Source organism: Bombina bombina, chromosome 6 (genome assembly GCF_027579735.1).
Source record: "Bombina bombina isolate aBomBom1 chromosome 6, aBomBom1.pri, whole genome shotgun sequence".
Lineage (NCBI taxonomy): Eukaryota > Metazoa > Chordata > Amphibia > Anura > Bombinatoridae > Bombina > Bombina bombina.
Genome location: NC_069504.1, coordinates 873,118,754 through 873,141,088, shown reverse-complemented (window position 1 = coordinate 873,141,088; position 22,335 = coordinate 873,118,754).

The following is a 22,335-nucleotide window of genomic DNA, read 5'->3' as shown; positions in this document are numbered from 1 at the left end:
AATTAAGAACCTCTAAATAGCATCTGTATACATGGTTTATATCAGGTTACAAAAGTTAATCACAAGATGTGCTCGTGAAAAAATATAATCAATAAAAAACTATAATCAAAAAACAAAAAATGTAAAAAATATATAAAAATGGGTGTAAAAAATGAGTGCAATTGCTCCAAAAAACGTGAGAAAAAAAACAAAAATATCAAAAAATAGATATTAGGTGTACACCTTTAAAATCTTAGTGTTCAATTCCTTGTGGGTGGTATTTGTAAGAGATGTGAAAATTCCAAAAATTATATGTATATACGTGATGAAAAGTTAATAGTTCCTGTGTTGAAATCCAAAATCTTCTAAGTGATGATGTATGTCCGAGTATATCCTATATTGGGATGTTATTAATGGTGATTGGCTCCTAGTGTTCCTAATGTTCCATTATTCGGAAGATATCTTCATTAACCTAAATAAAGTAAAAATATATAGTGCAATAAAGCTTTCACAAGTGGCTAAAAATGGTAATAAACTCACCAGATAGGGACCTGAGCTGTAATACCAGTTTAGTCTACGCGTTTCAATCCTACTGGATCTTTCTCAAGACTGGTATGGCTCTGTATAAACCTTTGTCTTAAATAGGCTATTCTGTCCCAAAAAATTAACAGCCAAAAAATTTGCGCCAAAATCGCGCTGATTCCATTGGTCCACTTTGACCCGGAATTTTTTTTTTTTCTTAGTGATGTATTGATCCGGATGTTCTTGTAAACTGGATTTAAGTTACTAACTTCCTGTATTTCTTTTATTTATTGACCTCTGTTGGAGCTTGTTGTTGCTATGCAATCTAAGTGCCGAAACCGGAAGTGGCATTCTGTGTATGACGCCACCTCCGGAGATTCGGTTTCCCCATCGTTACAGTCCTCTGTTGTCAACCTGCTCTGACTGCCGAAACCGGAAGTGGCGTTGGCGTGTAGCGTCACTTCCGGTGTTTCGTTTTCACTTTTTTTTTTTTTTTTTTAAATAACTTTTTATTGAGGTAATATGGCAGACAAAAATACAATTGCAAAAAGAAACATCATGGCAACATGCCCATTTGACATACATCAGGATTTACATGGTGAATTAAACAGGCATGTCTTCATATCTGTAATATCTAAGTATATCCTAACCCAAAGGTACATTTTCTAGCCATGTAGATTACCTCATTTTATCTAAGTGCATATTCAAAAGGACAAATAACACAGAGTAAAACAACCAACTGAGTATAAGCCTAATTTCAATGATCAATTTGCAACATATGCAGGCTTGTACTTGTCCGTGATATATTCAACATAACTTGCAATACATGCAGTGTAATTTGAGCAACAGAAGATGTGTTAGCAAAAAAAGGGAAAAAAGAATATATAGGTGATAGGTAAAGAATGGAAGGAATGTTAACAGGGCCACTCTCTGACCCAATGCTATAATAGTATTTTCTCTACCTCAAAACATTGAGGGGGGAATCATTAAATAGCACCCGATATATATTGGACCCTTACTTTAAAATTATGCCAACAAAATGCTCTATAGAGGTCAGCACAGTATAGTGAACGGCATGTCTAGTACAGCCTAAACTTTGGATTTAGCTCAATAATATATACATGCAACTACATGCTGTCAAGCACACAGGTCTTCACAGTTGGCTAACCTAGCATACAAAGCAACACATTTTTATCCTAATATAAAAGTATATGCATTTTGCCACAGAGCCCCCTAAAATATGCTAAACTAGGAGAGGAGCCCACTTCAACTGACAGGTAGTGGGCAGTCTTAGCCCATGAGTATTACTAATAACCGATAGGCGAATGTAGGGGTTATAACTATAGGTGCCCCTTTTTAGATAGAGGGGTATACTTTATTTCACTACATACAAAACATGCAGGTACTATTTTTTTACAGGCGTGCTTTATCATATGGAACCTTATAGGGTCTAAGATATTATTAGGAAGCCCCTACCTCCCTTAGCTGACACTTAATAAAAAATATAATTCCTATATGAAAGCTATAATAACATGATACCCCATGGATTTTGGCCTATTATATGGGCCAACATGAGCCCTCATTCAGGGACATTCTAAGCTAAATAAACTTCCTTCTGGGATAAGATAAAGGAAATACAGCATATTATTTATATAATGTCCCTGTATCAGTTAACCATGTACCGCCTTACTCAGGGAACAGCAATGGTATCTCATACTTCCAATATAGCAGTACATAACAGTACTAAATATGGCATCATATAGTACACTGGTGAGCATTCTCTGATACAAATTACCGCAAACTTTAAGGAGCACATCAGACCAAAGGTCGTCCTTAGTCCAAAAAAGGGAGTCACAATAACTCAGAGATGTAGCTCTTGCTTAGGGCCAAACAGGGTGTCTAAAGTTAACCGATGCCAGACCGGGCCTCCATAAACACATCCCCAGCATATGCGCCAGTAACTGGAAGTTCAAATGATCCTGAAGAGGCAGGGCTGCCGAGATTAGAGGAGAGGTTTCCCACTAACAAGCTCATACCATCAAGCTGCTTGCATACGGCCCGGTTTGTGACTCCCAGTCCCTTAAAGACACCTATGCTGGGAGGCCCCATCTTCCCTCCAGGAGAGCCAGCTGTATCTCTCCCCGTGGTCGACTGGGCCCACAGCTCAGCAGCTAGATCCTGCGTGTCACATACACCTGCACGCTTTTGGGGAGCCTTGATGGGACTGTGATCAGTCCGAATATGTTCCAAACACTCTGAGCTGCGAACATCCAGGGTCTGGAGGGAGGAATCCGCATCAGGTAAGCTCTGCGGCGTTATCCTGCTCTCTCCTGGAATCCGGCATTCTATGAGATTAGATCGTTGTGAGGGGGGCAGCCGCCATTCAGACTGCGGTATTTTCTGCTGAGTGGCTGCGTTATGTGCCAAAGGCGATGTAGTCAGGAGTGTAAGAATTCGGTCCACTCTTTTACAGATTTGCGCCTCCCGCTCTTCCATAAGGCTCTTGATTGTGAAGTATATCCTCTCCATGTTAGGGTAGTAGACTAGTTCTGCAATATTGCCCGATCCGGCTCATTATCCCCTGTTCAGCACAACTAAGAGTTAGGCTGGATGAGTTACATGTAGAAGGAGACTTAGCAAATATCTCCACATACCCCGGTTCCCCGGGGGGGGGGGGGTGTGCTGAGAATTCCCTCCGTGAGGGCCGCCAAGAATAAGCTACAGCGATCCGGTCCGAGAGATCCAGAGGTTACTCAGTAAAGGTATCGCCTGAACCAGCAATCCATTCCCTTTCAGACATTTTAAAATTCTATGCTGGATGGCATAAGAATATATGAATTACATGGCGGCATGTAATTTAATCTGCCAGAGCTCTCAGTTTTGCGGCCATCTTCAGCCTAAGCCCGGACACGCCCCCCCGTTTTCACTTTTTTGCTGTTAGGGTGGATACATCCCTATAGTGGTATGTTGGCTCAAGTCTATTATCGGGAGTATAATTACCTTACAAAAAATAGCCACAAATATCTGAATGCAGTTCAATTGAGTGGAATGATATCTAATTCCTGCTCCTAGCCACATCGGGGAAATATATGCTTAAAAACAATTGACAAATGCGTAGATTGTAAATACAATTGGCAGATATATATAATACACAATGACAAATAAAAATAAAAATTTTAAAAATTAAAATTACAATGTGTCTATAAGATCCCTATCTAAAGGTGTAATGTATCTACTAAAACCATCATATATAAGTGTCATATAAAAATGATGCATAAAGTGCATCTTACTAAAACACTTGCTTAAAAATGTAAGATGTAAAATATAAAATATTTAAATTCCCTTTTAATCTAATGAATGTGAGGTAAATTGTACATACACTGAGCCACATGTGATGTTTAAAACTTAAAAAAGTTAAAATATAAATTGGCATTTAATAGACGGTACTGGAGTTCTTATTATAATCTTAAAAGAGTTTAAAAAGATTTTAAATGATTTCAAATTTTTAAAAACTTTAAAAATCTTTAAAATCCTTAGTATAATATAAAAGTAAATACCAGGAGGAGGCTGTATGATCGGAATATTTCAAATTTAAAATTAGAATTAAAGATTTAAAACGAGGTTGTGGCTATTTTATAGTAAATGTAAGATCTCTGTGTTGCCATTAAAACCTTTGGGGAATATGCAGTGTAAATTAAAAATCCATTTGGACTCTTCTCTCAAGAGTGACTTTTCAAAATCCCCTCCTCTCCAATTCCTTCTAATTTTACTTATTCCCATATATCTAAGAGTTTTATTGGAACTACCGTGGACTTCTTTAAAATGTTTATACATAGGAAAATCTTCCTTTTTCCATTTGATCTGTAGCAGGTGTTCTCTTATCCTGTCTTTAAGTTTCCTGGAAGTCTGACCTACATATTGTAGTCCACATCCACACTCTATTAGATATATAATGCCACTATCTTGGCATTTGATCATATCTCTTATGTTAAAAACCTCTCCTGTTATTTTAGATTTAAAAGTCTTTGTTTTTCTACCATGCTTACACACTTTGCATAAATGGCATGGGAAAAAACCTTTTAATTGTTGACCTAAAATGTCATTTGTTCTGTTATTCAGAGACTTTGGGACACTTGGTGCAAGAATATTTTTCAAATTTCTTGTCTTTCTATAAATGAACCTGGGTGTTTCGTTTAGGTCTTTTCCAATGATGTTATCTTCCTTTAGATAGTGCCAATTTTTTCTTATAATATTTTCAATTAAGAATCGATTCTCACTATACTCGGTTATGAACGGTACTTCTAATCCTTTATTTCCTTCAGGTGTCTTCTGTTGTTTGTATTGTAACATCGGGTTCCTATCCATGTTCTCGATTTCCTCTATGGTTTTATCTATATTGTTCTCTTCATACCCCCTTTCAAGAAATCTCTTCTTTATGATCTGTGACTGTTCTATCCATTTCTTGACATCCGAGCAGTTCTTTCTTATTCTCATCATTTGACCTTTAGGAATGTTGGTCTTCCATCTCTGGAGGTGACAACTTGTTTGATGAATATAATTACAGCAGTCCACTTCTTTAAAATATGTTGAGGTAGATATCTTGCCTTTCTCCACATATATATCTAAGTCTAAAAAGTGGATATTCTTCTTACTTAATTCGTAAGTGAATTTTAAATTTGCTGTATTTTTATTCATTACATATATAGTGTGTTCCAAATCTTCAATGGTCCCCTTCCACACTATTAAAATGTCATCTATATACCTTTTGAAGAGGACCAGGTCTGCGCCTGCTGGGCAGGATTCCCAAAATAGGTTCTCCCACTTTCCCATATATAGATTTGAATAACTAGGCGCAAACCTGGTCCCCATGGCTGTACCGCAAATTTGATTATAAAATTTACCTCCATTATAAAAGTAGTTATGCATTAGAATGAAGTGTATGCTGTCTAAAATAAACTCTCTTTGATCAGGGCTTACTCCATCGTCTTTCTCTAAAAAATAGTTGACTGCCTCTATACCTAAATTGTGTGGAATACTTGTGTATAGGGCAGTCACATCACATGTGGCTAAAATGTACTCATCTCCCCATTCGAGGTTGTTCAGTATATTAAGGACCTCGTGGAATCCCTAAGGTAGGAAGGGAGATCTTTAACATACTTTTGAAGTTTCTTATCGATATACTCTGATAAATTACAGGTAATTGAACCAATGCCCGATATTATAGGTCTCCCCGGAGGGTTTGTTTGGCTTTTGTGAATTTTGGGCAAATAATAGAATACAGGTATTCTCGGATGATCTGTCCTGATATACCTGTATTCTTGTTGATTCAATATTCCTTTACTCTTGGCTGATGTGAGCATACTGTCCAAATCTTTTTTAAAGAGTTCTGTAGGATCTTTTGTTAACACTTTGTATGTATCAGAGTCACCTAGGATTCTATTTGACTCCTTTTCGTAGTCCTCCTTATCCAAAATTATGATCCCTCCCCCTTTATCAGCCAGTTTAATTGTAATGTTTTTATTTCTCTCTAAATTTGTAATGGTCTCGATTTGTGTTTTATTCAAGTTATGGTTGAATTTTTTGAGAGATGTGTTATTTAGTTTCTTTATTTCATTACAGACTATATATATGGGAAAGTATATATGGGAAAGACTATATATATGGGAAAGTGGGAGAACCTATTTTGGGAATCCTGCCCAGCAGGCGCAGACCTGGTCCTCTTCAAAAGGTATATAGATGACATTTTAATAGTGTGGAAGGGGACCATTGAAGATTTGGAACACACTATATATGTAATGAATCAAAATACCGCAAATTTAAAATTCACTTACGAATTAAGTAAGAAGAATATCCACTTTTTAGACTTAGACATATATGTGGAGAAAGGCAAGATATCTACCTCAACATATTTTAAAGAAGTGGACTGCTGTAATTATATTCATCAAACAAGTTGTCACCTCCAGAGATGGAAGACCAACATTCCTAAAGGTCAAATGATGAGAATAAGAAAGAAGTGCTCGGATGTCAAGAAATGGAGAGAACAGTCACAGATCATAAAGAAGAGATTTCTTGAAAGGGGGTATGAAGAGAACAATATAGATAAAACCATAGAGGAAATCGAGAACATGGATAGAAACCCAATGTTACAATACAAACAACAGAAGACACCTGAAGGAAATAAAGGATTAGAAGTACTGTTCATAACCGAGTATAGTGAGAATCGATTCTTAATTGAAAATATTATAAGAAAAAATTGGCACTATCTAAAGGAAGATAACATCATTGGAAAAGACCTAAACAAAACACCCAGGTTCATTTATAGAAAGACAAGAAATTTGAAAAATATTCTTGCACCAAGTGTCCCGAAGTCTCTGCTCTGAATAACAGAACAAATGACATTTTAGGTCAACAATTAAAAGGTTTTTTCCCATGCCATTTATGCAAAGTGTGTAAGCATGGTAGAAAAACAAAGACTTTTAAATCTAAAATAACAGGAGAGGTTTTTAACATAAGAGATATGATCAAATGCCAAGATAGTGGCATTATATATCTAATAGAGTGTGGATGTGGACTACAATATGTAGGTCAGACTTCCAGGAAACTTAAAGACATGATAAGAGAACACCTGCTACAGATCAAATGGAAAAAGGAAGATTTTCCTATGTATAAACATTTTAAAGAAGTCCACGGTAGTTCCAATAAAACTTTTAGATATATGGGAATAAGTAAAATTAGAAGGAATTGGAGAGGAGGGGATTTTGAAAAGTCACTCTTGAGAGAAGAGTCCAAATGGATTTTTAATTTACACTGCATATTCCCCAAAGGTTTTAATGGCAACACAGAGATCTTACATTTACTATAAAATAGCCACAACCTCGTTTTAAATCTTTAATTCTAATTTTAAATTTGAAATATTCCGATCATACAGCCTCCTCCTGGTATTTACTTTTATATTATACTAAGGATTTTAAAGATTTTTAAAGTTTTTAAAAATTTGAAATCATTTAAAATCTTTTTAAACTCTTTTAAGATTATAATAAGAACTCCAGTACCGTCTATTAAATGCCAATTTATATTTTAACTGGTCTCTTCACTCAGATGTGTTTTTTCAGATTGTTCAGATGTGGGGGCTTCCAGAAATAGATCTGATGGCTTCTCATCTAAACAGGAAACTTCCCAGGTATCTGTCCAGGTCCAGGGATCCTCAGGTGGAAGTAGTGGATGCATTGACACTTCCTTGGAATTATCAACCTGCTTATATTTTTCCACCTCTAGTTCTTCTTCCAAGAGTGATTTCCAAAATCATAATGGAGTGTTCGTTTGTACTGCTGGTGGCTCCAGCATGGCCACACAGGTTTTGGTATGTGGATCTTATTCGGGTGTCCAGTAGCCAACCTTGGCCACTTCCGTTCTATCTCAAGGCCCGTTTTTCCATCAGGATCTCAAATCATTAAATTTGAAGGTATGGAGATTGAACGCTTAGTGCTTAGTCATAGAGGTTTCTCTGACTCAGTGATTAATACTATGTTGCAGGCTCATAAATCTGTGTCTAGAAAGATTTATTATCGAGTTTGGAAGACTTACATTTCATGGTGCTCTTCTCATAAATTCTCTTGGCATTCTTTTAGAATTCCTAGAATTTTACAGTTTCTTCAGGATGGTTTAGATAAGGGTTTGTCTGCAAGTTCCTTGAAAGGACAAATCTCTGCTCTTTCTGTTCTGTTCCACAAAAAAATTGCTAATCTTCCTGATATTCATTGTTTTTTTCAGGCTTTGGTTCGTATCAGGCCTGTCATTAAATCAAGATAGGAAAAAATTGTACAAGTCTGTAAGTCTCCAGCACCAAAGGGTAATACTACTTTGCTCCTATATGCAAGATCTCTTGACCAGATCTTATAAAGGAACAAACAATATAGGCTAGAAGGAGCGCTGAGAAAACCTCTATTAGGAGTCTCTGCTCAGTAGAGTCAAAGAGGATTCTGGGATTTTAAGCTTTAAAAATGTACAATTTATTATAACAAAAGTTTAAAACAACAGTATTGATCAATGGTCAATTAAGAACCTCTAAATAGCATCTGTATACATGGTTTATATCAGGTTACAAAAGTTAATCACAAGATGTGCTCGTGAAAAAATATAATCAATAAAAAACTATAATCAAAAAACAAAAAATGTAAAAAATATATAAAAATGGGTGTAAAAAATGAGTGCAATTGCTCCAAAAAACGTGAGAAAAAAAACAAAAATATCAAAAAATAGATATTAGGTGTACACCTTTAAAATCTTAGTGTTCAATTCCTTGTGGGTGGTATTTGTAAGAGATGTGAAAATTCCAAAAATTATATGTATATACGTGATGAAAAGTTAATAGTTCCTGTGTTGAAATCCAAAATCTTCTAAGTGATGATGTATGTCCGAGTATATCCTATATTGGGATGTTATTAATGGTGATTGGCTCCTAGTGTTCCTAATGTTCCATTATTCGGAAGATATCTTCATTAACCTAAATAAAGTAAAAATATATAGTGCAATAAAGCTTTCACAAGTGGCTAAAAATGGTAATAAACTCACCAGATAGGGACCTGAGCTGTAATACCAGTTTAGTCTACGCGTTTCAATCCTACTGGATCTTTCTCAAGACTGGTATGGCTCTGTATAAACCTTTGTCTTAAATAGGCTATTCTGTCCCAAAAAATTAACAGCCAAAAAATTTGCGCCAAAATCGCGCTGATTCCATTGGTCCACTTTGACCCGGAATTTTTTTTTTTTCTTAGTGATGTATTGATCCGGATGTTCTTGTAAACTGGATTTAAGTTACTAACTTCCTGTATTTCTTTTATTTATTGACCTCTGTTGGAGCTTGTTGTTGCTATGCAATCTAAGTGCCGAAACCGGAAGTGGCATTCTGTGTATGACGCCACCTCCGGAGATTCGGTTTCCCCATCGTTACAGTCCTCTGTTGTCAACCTGCTCTGACTGCCGAAACCGGAAGTGGCGTTGGCGTGTAGCGTCACTTCCGGTGTTTCGTTTTCACTTTTTTTTTTTTTTTTTTAAATAACTTTTTATTGAGGTAATATGGCAGACAAAAATACAATTGCAAAAAGAAACATCATGGCAACATGCCCATTTGACATACATCAGGATTTACATGGTGAATTAAACAGGCATGTCTTCATATCTGTAATATCTAAGTATATCCTAACCCAAAGGTACATTTTCTAGCCATGTAGATTACCTCATTTTATCTAAGTGCATATTCAAAAGGACAAATAACACAGAGTAAAACAACCAACTGAGTATAAGCCTAATTTCAATGATCAATTTGCAACATATGCAGGCTTGTACTTGTCCGTGATATATTCAACATAACTTGCAATACATGCAGTGTAATTTGAGCAACAGAAGATGTGTTAGCAAAAAAAGGGAAAAAAGAATATATAGGTGATAGGTAAAGAATGGAAGGAATGTTAACAGGGCCACTCTCTGACCCAATGCTATAATAGTATTTTCTCTACCTCAAAACATTGAGGGGGGAATCATTAAATAGCACCCGATATATATTGGACCCTTACTTTAAAATTATGCCAACAAAATGCTCTATAGAGGTCAGCACAGTATAGTGAACGGCATGTCTAGTACAGCCTAAACTTTGGATTTAGCTCAATAATATATACATGCAACTACATGCTGTCAAGCACACAGGTCTTCACAGTTGGCTAACCTAGCATACAAAGCAACACATTTTTATCCTAATATAAAAGTATATGCATTTTGCCACAGAGCCCCCTAAAATATGCTAAACTAGGAGAGGAGCCCACTTCAACTGACAGGTAGTGGGCAGTCTTAGCCCATGAGTATTACTAATAACCGATAGGCGAATGTAGGGGTTATAACTATAGGTGCCCCTTTTTAGATAGAGGGGTATACTTTATTTCACTACATACAAAACATGCAGGTACTATTTTTTTACAGGCGTGCTTTATCATATGGAACCTTATAGGGTCTAAGATATTATTAGGAAGCCCCTACCTCCCTTAGCTGACACTTAATAAAAAATATAATTCCTATATGAAAGCTATAATAACATGATACCCCATGGATTTTGGCCTATTATATGGGCCAACATGAGCCCTCATTCAGGGACATTCTAAGCTAAATAAACTTCCTTCTGGGATAAGATAAAGGAAATACAGCATATTATTTATATAATGTCCCTGTATCAGTTAACCATGTACCGCCTTACTCAGGGAACAGCAATGGTATCTCATACTTCCAATATAGCAGTACATAACAGTACTAAATATGGCATCATATAGTACACTGGTGAGCATTCTCTGATACAAATTACCGCAAACTTTAAGGAGCACATCAGACCAAAGGTCGTCCTTAGTCCAAAAAAGGGAGTCACAATAACTCAGAGATGTAGCTCTTGCTTAGGGCCAAACAGGGTGTCTAAAGTTAACCGATGCCAGACCGGGCCTCCATAAACACATCCCCAGCATATGCGCCAGTAACTGGAAGTTCAAATGATCCTGAAGAGGCAGGGCTGCCGAGATTAGAGGAGAGGTTTCCCACTAACAAGCTCATACCATCAAGCTGCTTGCATACGGCCCGGTTTGTGACTCCCAGTCCCTTAAAGACACCTATGCTGGGAGGCCCCATCTTCCCTCCAGGAGAGCCAGCTGTATCTCTCCCCGTGGTCGACTGGGCCCACAGCTCAGCAGCTAGATCCTGCGTGTCACATACACCTGCACGCTTTTGGGGAGCCTTGATGGGACTGTGATCAGTCCGAATATGTTCCAAACACTCTGAGCTGCGAACATCCAGGGTCTGGAGGGAGGAATCCGCATCAGGTAAGCTCTGCGGCGTTATCCTGCTCTCTCCTGGAATCCGGCATTCTATGAGATTAGATCGTTGTGAGGGGGGCAGCCGCCATTCAGACTGCGGTATTTTCTGCTGAGTGGCTGCGTTATGTGCCAAAGGCGATGTAGTCAGGAGTGTAAGAATTCGGTCCACTCTTTTACAGATTTGCGCCTCCCGCTCTTCCATAAGGCTCTTGATTGTGAAGTATATCCTCTCCATGTTAGGGTAGTAGACTAGTTCTGCAATATTGCCCGATCCGGCTCATTATCCCCTGTTCAGCACAACTAAGAGTTAGGCTGGATGAGTTACATGTAGAAGGAGACTTAGCAAATATCTCCACATACCCCGGTTCCCCGGGGGGGGGGGGGGGTGTGCTGAGAATTCCCTCCGTAAGGGCCGCCAAGAATAAGCTACAGCGATCCGGTCCGAGAGATCCAGAGGTTACTCAGTAAAGGTATCGCCTGAACCAGCAATCCATTCCCTTTCAGACAGTTTAAAATTCTATGCTGGATGGCATCAGAATATATGAATTACATGGCGGCATGTAATTTAATCTGCCAGAGCTCTCAGTTTTGCGGCCATCTTCAGCCTAAGCCCGGACACGCCCCCCCGTTTTCACTTTTTTGCTGTTAGGGTGGATACATCCCTATAGTGGTATGTTGGCTCAAGTCTATTATCGGGAGTATAATTACCTTACAAAAAATAGCCACAAATATCTGAATGCAGTTCAATTGAGTGGAATGATATCTAATTCCTGCTCCTAGCCACATCGGGGAAATATATGCTTAAAAACAATTGACAAATGCGTAGATTGTAAATACAATTGGCAGATATATATAATACACAATGACAAATAAAAATAAAAATTTTAAAAATTAAAATTACAATGTGTCTATAAGATCCCTATCTAAAGGTGTAATGTATCTACTAAAACCATCATATATAAGTGTCATATAAAAATGATGCATAAAGTGCATCTTACTAAAACACTTGCTTAAAAATGTAAGATGTAAAATATAAAATATTTAAATTCCCTTTTAATCTAATGAATGTGAGGTAAATTGTACATACACTGAGCCACATGTGATGTTTAAAACTTAAAAAAGTTAAAATATAAATTGGCATTTAATAGACGGTACTGGAGTTCTTATTATAATCTTAAAAGAGTTTAAAAAGATTTTAAATGATTTCAAATTTTTAAAAACTTTAAAAATCTTTAAAATCCTTAGTATAATATAAAAGTAAATACCAGGAGGAGGCTGTATGATCGGAATATTTCAAATTTAAAATTAGAATTAAAGATTTAAAACGAGGTTGTGGCTATTTTATAGTAAATGTAAGATCTCTGTGTTGCCATTAAAACCTTTGGGGAATATGCAGTGTAAATTAAAAATCCATTTGGACTCTTCTCTCAAGAGTGACTTTTCAAAATCCCCTCCTCTCCAATTCCTTCTAATTTTACTTATTCCCATATATCTAAGAGTTTTATTGGAACTACCGTGGACTTCTTTAAAATGTTTATACATAGGAAAATCTTCCTTTTTCCATTTGATCTGTAGCAGGTGTTCTCTTATCCTGTCTTTAAGTTTCCTGGAAGTCTGACCTACATATTGTAGTCCACATCCACACTCTATTAGATATATAATGCCACTATCTTGGCATTTGATCATATCTCTTATGTTAAAAACCTCTCCTGTTATTTTAGATTTAAAAGTCTTTGTTTTTCTACCATGCTTACACGCTTTGCATAAATGGCATGGGAAAAAACCTTTTAATTGTTGACCTAAAATGTCATTTGTTCTGTTATTCAGAGACTTTGGGACACTTGGTGCAAGAATATTTTTCAAATTTCTTGTCTTTCTATAAATGAACCTGGGTGTTTCGTTTAGGTCTTTTCCAATGATGTTATCTTCCTTTAGATAGTGCCAATTTTTTCTTATAATATTTTCAATTAAGAATCGATTCTCACTATACTCGGTTATGAACGGTACTTCTAATCCTTTATTTCCTTCAGGTGTCTTCTGTTGTTTGTATTGTAACATCGGGTTCCTATCCATGTTCTCGATTTCCTCTATGGTTTTATCTATATTGTTCTCTTCATACCCCCTTTCAAGAAATCTCTTCTTTATGATCTGTGACTGTTCTATCCATTTCTTGACATCCGAGCAGTTCTTTCTTATTCTCATCATTTGACCTTTAGGAATGTTGGTCTTCCATCTCTGGAGGTGACAACTTGTTTGATGAATATAATTACAGCAGTCCACTTCTTTAAAATATGTTGAGGTAGATATCTTGCCTTTCTCCACATATATGTCTAAGTCTAAAAAGTGGATATTCTTCTTACTTAATTCGTAAGTGAATTTTAAATTTGCTGTATTTTTATTCATTACATATATAGTGTGTTCCAAATCTTCAATGGTCCCCTTCCACACTATTAAAATGTCATCTATATACCTTTTGAAGAGGACCAGGTCTGCGCCTGCTGGGCAGGATTCCCAAAATAGGTTCTCCCACTTTCCCATATATAGATTTGAATAACTAGGCGCAAACCTGGTCCCCATGGCTGTACCGCAAATTTGATTATAAAATTTACCTCCATTATAAAAGTAGTTATGCATTAGAATGAAGTGTATGCTGTCTAAAATAAACTCTCTTTGATCAGGGCTTACTCCATCGTCTTTCTCTAAAAAATAGTTGACTGCCTCTATACCTAAATTGTGTGGAATACTTGTGTATAGGGCAGTCACATCACATGTGGCTAAAATGTACTCATCTCCCCATTCGAGGTTGTTCAGTATATTAAGGACCTCGGTGGAATCCCTAAGGTAGGAAGGGAGATCTTTAACATACTTTTGAAGTTTCTTATCGATATACTCTGATAAATTACAGGTAATTGAACCAATGCCCGATATTATAGGTCTCCCCGGAGGGTTTGTTTGGCTTTTGTGAATTTTGGGCAAATAATAGAATACAGGTATTCTCGGATGATCTGTCCTGATATACCTGTATTCTTGTTGATTCAATATTCCTTTACTCTTGGCTGATGTGAGCATACTGTCCAAATCTTTTTTAAAGAGTTCTGTAGGATCTTTTGTTAACACTTTGTATGTATCAGAGTCACCTAGGATTCTATTTGACTCCTTTTCGTAGTCCTCCTTATCCAAAATTATGATCCCTCCCCCTTTATCAGCCAGTTTAATTGTAATGTTTTTATTTCTCTCTAAATTTGTAATGGTCTCGATTTGTGTTTTATTCAAGTTATGGTTGAATTTTTTGAGAGATGTGTTATTTAGTTTCTTTATTTCATTACAGACTATATATATGGGAAAGTATATATGGGAAAGACTATATATATGGGAAAGTGGGAGAACCTATTTTGGGAATCCTGCCCAGCAGGCGCAGACCTGGTCCTCTTCAAAAGGTATATAGATGACATTTTAATAGTGTGGAAGGGGACCATTGAAGATTTGGAACACACTATATATGTAATGAATAAAAATACCGCAAATTTAAAATTCACTTACGAATTAAGTAAGAAGAATATCCACTTTTTAGACTTAGACATATATGTGGAGAAAGGCAAGATATCTACCTCAACATATTTTAAAGAAGTGGACTGCTGTAATTATATTCATCAAACAAGTTGTCACCTCCAGAGATGGAAGACCAACATTCCTAAAGGTCAAATGATGAGAATAAGAAAGAAGTGCTCGGATGTCAAGAAATGGAGAGAACAGTCACAGATCATAAAGAAGAGATTTCTTGAAAGGGGGTATGAAGAGAACAATATAGATAAAACCATAGAGGAAATCGAGAACATGGATAGAAACCCAATGTTACAATACAAACAACAGAAGACACCTGAAGGAAATAAAGGATTAGAAGTACTGTTCATAACCGAGTATAGTGAGAATCGATTCTTAATTGAAAATATTATAAGAAAAAATTGGCACTATCTAAAGGAAGATAACATCATTGGAAAAGACCTAACCAAAACACCCAGGTTCATTTATAGAAAGACAAGAAATTTGAAAAATATTCTTGCACCAAGTGTCCCGAAGTCTCTGCTCTGAATAACAGAACAAATGACATTTTAGGTCAACAATTAAAAGGTTTTTTCCCATGCCATTTATGCAAAGTGTGTAAGCATGGTAGAAAAACAAAGACTTTTAAATCTAAAATAACAGGAGAGGTTTTTAACATAAGAGATATGATCAAATGCCAAGATAGTGGCATTATATATCTAATAGAGTGTGGATGTGGACTACAATATGTAGGTCAGACTTCCAGGAAACTTAAAGACATGATAAGAGAACACCTGCTACAGATCAAATGGAAAAAGGAAGATTTTCCTATGTATAAACATTTTAAAGAAGTCCACGGTAGTTCCAATAAAACTTTTAGATATATGGGAATAAGTAAAATTAGAAGGAATTGGAGAGGAGGGGATTTTGAAAAGTCACTCTTGAGAGAAGAGTCCAAATGGATTTTTAATTTACACTGCATATTCCCCAAAGGTTTTAATGGCAACACAGAGATCTTACATTTACTATAAAATAGCCACAACCTCGTTTTAAATCTTTAATTCTAATTTTAAATTTGAAATATTCCGATCATACAGCCTCCTCCTGGTATTTACTTTTATATTATACTAAGGATTTTAAAGATTTTTAAAGTTTTTAAAAATTTGAAATCATTTAAAATCTTTTTAAACTCTTTTAAGATTATAATAAGAACTCCAGTACCGTCTATTAAATGCCAATTTATATTTTAACTTTTTTAAGTTTCAACATCACATGTGGCTAAGTGTATGTACAATTTTTTTTTTTTTTCAAAAGTAATTTTTATTTTAAGATAAACTTGTTAATAACAATAACATGTTAGACAGTTTCTTGTATATACATAGGTCTTTCTGAAATCACAGTGAGAATGCCATCATAAGCAAACACAGGTCATATCATACACCCGCAAGGGTTTTTCAGTTTACATAAACATATTAAAAAGGACATTACATTTTGACCGACCTTAATAATAGTGATTAGTAGAATACAATAATCATAGGTATTAACTCAACATTGTAGTAATTTCAACAAGTCAGTCTAGGGAAAACCATTACCATGCTTCTCTCAGTGACCCGACGGATCAATTCCAATGTGCATCTCCAGGCGGGGCAAGCCGCCCCAGAAGAAATAGGAGCAGTAGAAAGAAAGGGCTGGGGTAGGGAAAGTAGGTTGCATATTATGAGAAGAGAGGGTGGGGGATAGGGGAACAGAAAAAGAAGGGGAGAGAGCATGGGTCAGTGTTTGCAGATAAAAGAGAGCAGATGGGGGGGCCTGTAACAAAAGTCAGGGTCCGCCCATCTATCTAGAGTTTTCTTGGTAATGAAACCAAGGTTCCCAGATCTGCCAGTAGAGATCTTCTTTATCCATATTGAAGTAGAAACCCTGTTCCATCTTGGCATATGTCTGTATTATAGAGGTAATAGCTGCAATGTCTGGGGGCTGCGTCTGTTTCCAAGCTCTCGCTATCGCCAACTTAGTGGCCGCGAGAACAAAAATTAATATGTGTAGTAGAGCTATATCAGGGGTAAGTGGTCTATTTAGCCCAAGGGTAGAACAGAGGGAGGACACTTGTGTCCACAGATGTTTTAACTTAGGACAGTCCCACCATATATGTATATCTGAACCTCTTAATTCGCAGTCTCTCCAACAGAGAGGGGATGTTGTAGGAAACATCTGTGAAAGTCTAGAGGGGGTATAGTACCATTTCAGAAACAATTTCATATACGATTCTAGAGTGTTCACGCAGTGTACTGTCTTCTTGGTTAGTGTCATAGCCATGTGTAGATCTTTGTCAGTAATTGGTCTGGACAAGTCTCCCTCCCAAGCTCTAAGTTGCCAAGGTCTGTCCTTGTTTGTGGACGACTGTAGTAAGCTATAATGGAATGAGATAAGTTTAGGGGTCCTAACAGGGAGTTGCCACAGTCAAAGGTCTATTAGGGCCTTTAGGGAATCCCCAAGAAATCAGGAAAGCGTATAGTCTAGAGTATTCAAATTTAACCCACACGGGGGGGTTTTGAATGACAGATCCTATATTGCTCTGGATGACCAAAGTGCCCGAGGGATATAACTGGGAGATCAGTTTCAAATCCCAAACACCCCAGCGCTGCACATGTGTGTCCGGCAGGGCTGCGAGCAAGGCGGGCAAAGATTGTATAGGAGACGGGTGCGGAGCAACCTCTGGTAGATTCCTAAGGTTATGCCAAATTTTTAAGTTTTCTCTAACAATGACATTCTTTATTCCCAGAGTGTCTAACCGATAGGTAGGGATCCATGGCAGGTCAGCTAAACCCAAACCTGTAGGGAGATCACAAGCCTCTATGGTCTTCCATCCTTGCGGTTCACCTTTGTGTGCCCATGCTAAAATATGAGAGAGTCTGGCAGCCTCATAGTACCCGCGAATACTAGGCATAGCTACGCCTCCCTGGTCGTACTTTTTCTGAAGTATCTTTGCTGCAATACGAGGCTTAGATTTACCCCAGATATATTTTTGACCAAGAGATTGGAGCTTATCTATAAGGGCACTAGGAACATTGAGAGGAATGCAGCGAAAGTAATAAAGAATTTTGGGCAGAACGTCATCTTAAAAGATGCTATGCGGCCCAGCCATGAGATCTCTTTAAAGTTCCATGAGGTGGTGAGCTCAGTAACTTCTTTAATAATGTCTGAGTAGTTTATAGCAAGTACTGCTTTCGGGTCTGCGCCAAGCTGAATCCCCAAGTGTCGGATGGTGGAATGTGACCATTGAAAGGAGTATGAGGTTCGCAGAACATCTAGTTCAAAAGCAGGAAGACCAACAGGCAAAGCCTCGGTCTTAGAGACGTTAACCTTATAATAGCTATGGGCACCAAATTTGGAAACAAGATCAAGGAGGGCAGGTAGGGAGCCTAGTGGGTTTGTGAGGAATAGTGTCACGTCATCCGCGAACAGTGCTATTTTTGCAGTTCGTCCGGAAAACTGTACTCCCTGTATCGTACGTGAATTTCTAATGGCTTGGGCCAAAGGTTCAATGGCCAGTGTGAAAATTAAGGGCGATAGGGGACACCCCTGTCTGGTACCGTTAGTGATACGAATTTCCGGAGAGGCAAAACCCAGGCCCTTAACAACCGCAGATGGACAGGAGTATAAGGCACGGATCGCTGTTATCACTTCGTCTGGTATGCCGAATTGAGTTAGTGTGCACCACAAGTAATCCCATCTGACCCTGTCAAACGCTTTTTCTGCGTCTAAAGACAGGGCCAGCATGGGAAGTTTTAAACGAGACGCCTCTGTGAGGATGTCCAGCATTTTTCGAGAATTATCCGGCCCTTCTCTACCAAAGGTGAACCCCACCTGGTCTGAATGTATTACCTTCGGGAGTAGAGTATTAAGGCGGTTGGCCCAAAGTTTGGCATAGAGCTTTACATCACCATTAATCAATGAGATTGGTCTGTAACTGGTACATTGTGTTGGATCTTTGTTTGGCTTGGCAATAGGTAGAATTATTGCCTGCAGATATTCTTTAGTAAATAGACCTGACTCTCGGGCCTTTGAAAAAACCTTGAGAAGGATTTTATTTAAATCAGCTTTAAAGAGCTTGTAGAAGGATGCCGGGTACCCATCTGGGCCGGGGGCTTTATTATTTTGGGTATGCTTGATGGCTAAATTAATTTCAGTTAGAGAGAATGGGGCCTTAAGTGTTTCTTTAACCTCCTCTGATAGAGTGGGCAGATTAAGATTTTGTAGGAAATCCTTCACTTCTGGTATAGGGGATTCCTCACCAGCCATTGAAGGGTGGAGATGGTATAAATCAGAATAGTAGGCCGCAAAAGTTTGCCCAATTTCTTTAGGTGACGAGACCGATATAGTCCCCTGTTTGAGTGACAGTATTCTAGCTGCCGCGGTTCTACCTCTCAGTTTGTGTGCTAAGAGCGTAGAGGCTATATTACCCTGACAGTATAGAAACTTTTTGAATCGAGTATGGGCTTCTTTTACTCTCTCCAGCTCCTTATCTGCTATTTGCGCTCTAAGCGTTTTGATTTTATCAGCTAGAGGGCCCGATGGGGAATTCTTATTTTCTTGTTCTGCCAGTCGTAACTCTGTCATAAGAAGGCCCAGAGGGCCTTTCAACTGATGTCTAAGCTTTGCCTGTCTCCGAATGCAGATCCCTCTCATATACGCCTTCAGAGCAGCCCAAACTGTTTGGGATGGCATACCTGGAGTTTCTTTAGTCTTAAGAATTCTCTTATTGAGTTCTGGAGGGATGTCCTAAAAGGCTTATCCTGGAGTACTTGTTTAGGGAATTTCCAGCTAGGCCTAGACATAGTTGTTAGGTCAGTGGAGAGAGTAAACGTGAGAATATCATGGTCCGACCAAGCACAAACCTTTATATGCGACATTAAAACTCTGTCAAGTGTCCATGAGTCAGTGAAAAAATGGTCCAGTCTCGAGTAAGAGTGATGAGGTCTAGAGAAGTATGTGTAATCTCTGTCATTATGGTGGTACGCCCTCCAAATATCATAAAGCTTGTGCTGGATTATGTGCTGATGGAATCTGTTGGCAGTATTTATGGTATATGCGTCAATTTTTTTTCCCTTCTGAACTTTCTTGTCAACTAGGGGGTCCCACACCATATTAAAATCACCCCCCAGAATCAGAGTTCCAGTCTTATATTTCTCTATTTTAGACAGTATCCCTTTCAAGAAATTGGGTTGTGTTTGGTTAGGGGCATAGATATTTACCAATGTGAATAAAATACCGTTAAGTTTACAGGTGAGTAATAAATACCTACCCTGAGAGTCTTTCTCCACATAGATATGTTCAAAATGTATAGTTTTATGTATGGCAATAGCTACCCCTCTAGATTTCTCAGAGTGAGAGGCTAGAATCACCGTGGGATAATCTGGGGGTCTGTATGGGGCCTGGGAGGACGCTAACCAGTGTGTCTCTTGTAGAAAGATAATTTGTATTTTGAGAGCCTTCATGGTGTTTGTAAGCATACTTCTTTTGTCTTGTGAATTGAGGCCCTTAGCATTCAGTGTTGCAAAAGAGATATTATTGGGGATCGACATATTTGCAGGCCTAGGAAGCTGAGGGGGTGAGAAGGGAAAATATAGTGGAGAAAGAAATAGGGTTAAGGTACAAAACTTACCCCGCCTAGATCTGCACACCCAAATATGACTCCTGGTAATTTTAGGTTAAGAAGTTCTGGTCTATGTTCAGAAAGGTCTCAATAGACAAAATTCCAAGGAATCTATATTTGTTACCTGGAAGAAGAAGTACAATTAGCCTGGGATTATTTATGCCATATAAAAAGTACGACCTATATCGTTAACACTAAACCAAGCTTACTCAGGTTTATTTACTTAAAGTGTAAGTGTATTAACAAGTATGATGACCCGTCGGATCATCAAAAGGAGAAGCGTATCTAGGAATTAGACTAACTTCTCCTGTCCCCTTAAAAGGGGATATCACAAATATAATTTGCGTATACGAGGGGGGGGGCGGTACAAGTATATCAACTTGTATAAGTAGATTGACTATCCATGGGGGAGTGTGAACTTCAGGACAACAATCATAACTCAAATGAACTAACATAGTAACATAAGTCTACATTCAGTGCTATTGGTCTATTTTATGTTATAACCATATATTCAAATTCCAGTTGGATCTAGATTTAGTTTTAAACAATTCTTACTATATGCCTGTTGAACAGTTTGCAGCATAAACTATTTGGAGAAGGGGAGATATTCGCAACCCTCATCCTCTGGAAAAAGGATGTTTAGTAGATAGAGGCAAAACGCCTCAGGGCAGATTTTCTGTTTCCAACAAGAAATCCCGAATCTCTCCTTCCTCAACATGAAACAGATATCTAAAAAGAAACATAAGTACACACAACAAAACTTGTAATGGCATATATATCGTTTGAAAGAGTGCTATCATATCACTTTCTGTCCCTCAGAAGAACAGCAGCTGGGGAAATTTGTTTTCCTATGGAAGGCTTTTGTGGCCCAGGTGTGAAGTCTGGGGCTCCAGCTCGCAATTTAGGTTGAAGGGTCAGAGGGAGTGTATCAGGGCCAGATGTATTAGGTATTGAGTCCCTTCTTGTTCTGGATTCAGGCGTTATCAGATCCCACTCCTTTAGCAAGTCAAATCCCTCCTGAATGGTGAGAATGGTATGGGTTTCCCCATTTTTTGAGACTATCAATTTTGTCAGGTATCCCCATCTATATCTAATGTTTTCTGCTCTTAGGATATGGGTAATATTCCTGAAGGTTCTTCTTCTTTGCAGAGTGAAGCTTGAGATGTCTGGAAAGACTGAGATCTGCTGGAATTTAGCTGGTAGTTGAGGTTTATTGGCCAACTCTCTCATTATCTTCTCCTTATGGGTGAAAAAATGTATCCTAGCAAGGACATCTCTCGGCTTATCTTGAGATACCGACCTTGGTCTTGCCACTCTGTGGACCCTGTCTAATAGGAAACTTGTCGGGTCGGTATCAGGCAATACAGTCTTACAGAACTCTAGGACATAGGGTTCCAGATCTTGTGAGCCAATATCTTCAGGTATCCCCCGGAACCTCAAATTATTCCGTCTGGACCTGTCCTCCATATCAGCCAGCTTTATCTCTAGATCTGATAACTGGGTTGCCAAGCTCTGGGAATATGCTAGAAGATGAGCCTGATCAACTGTAAGATCTTCTTGTTTGCGCTCTAGAGTTTCCGTCCGTTCCCCTAGTGACGCAATCTCTCTGTGCAGCTCAGCTGTAGAACCTTTTATTTCTTTAGTTAACGTGTCTTGAAGGAGGTTCATTTGTTTGGTGAGAGCATCAACAATAGATGTAGATATTACGTCCGATGTGGGAGCTTGGGAATCAATGCTGTTGTCAGATTCGCTGTCATCCATCGCAGAAGCAGAGTCTCGGTATGCCTGAGT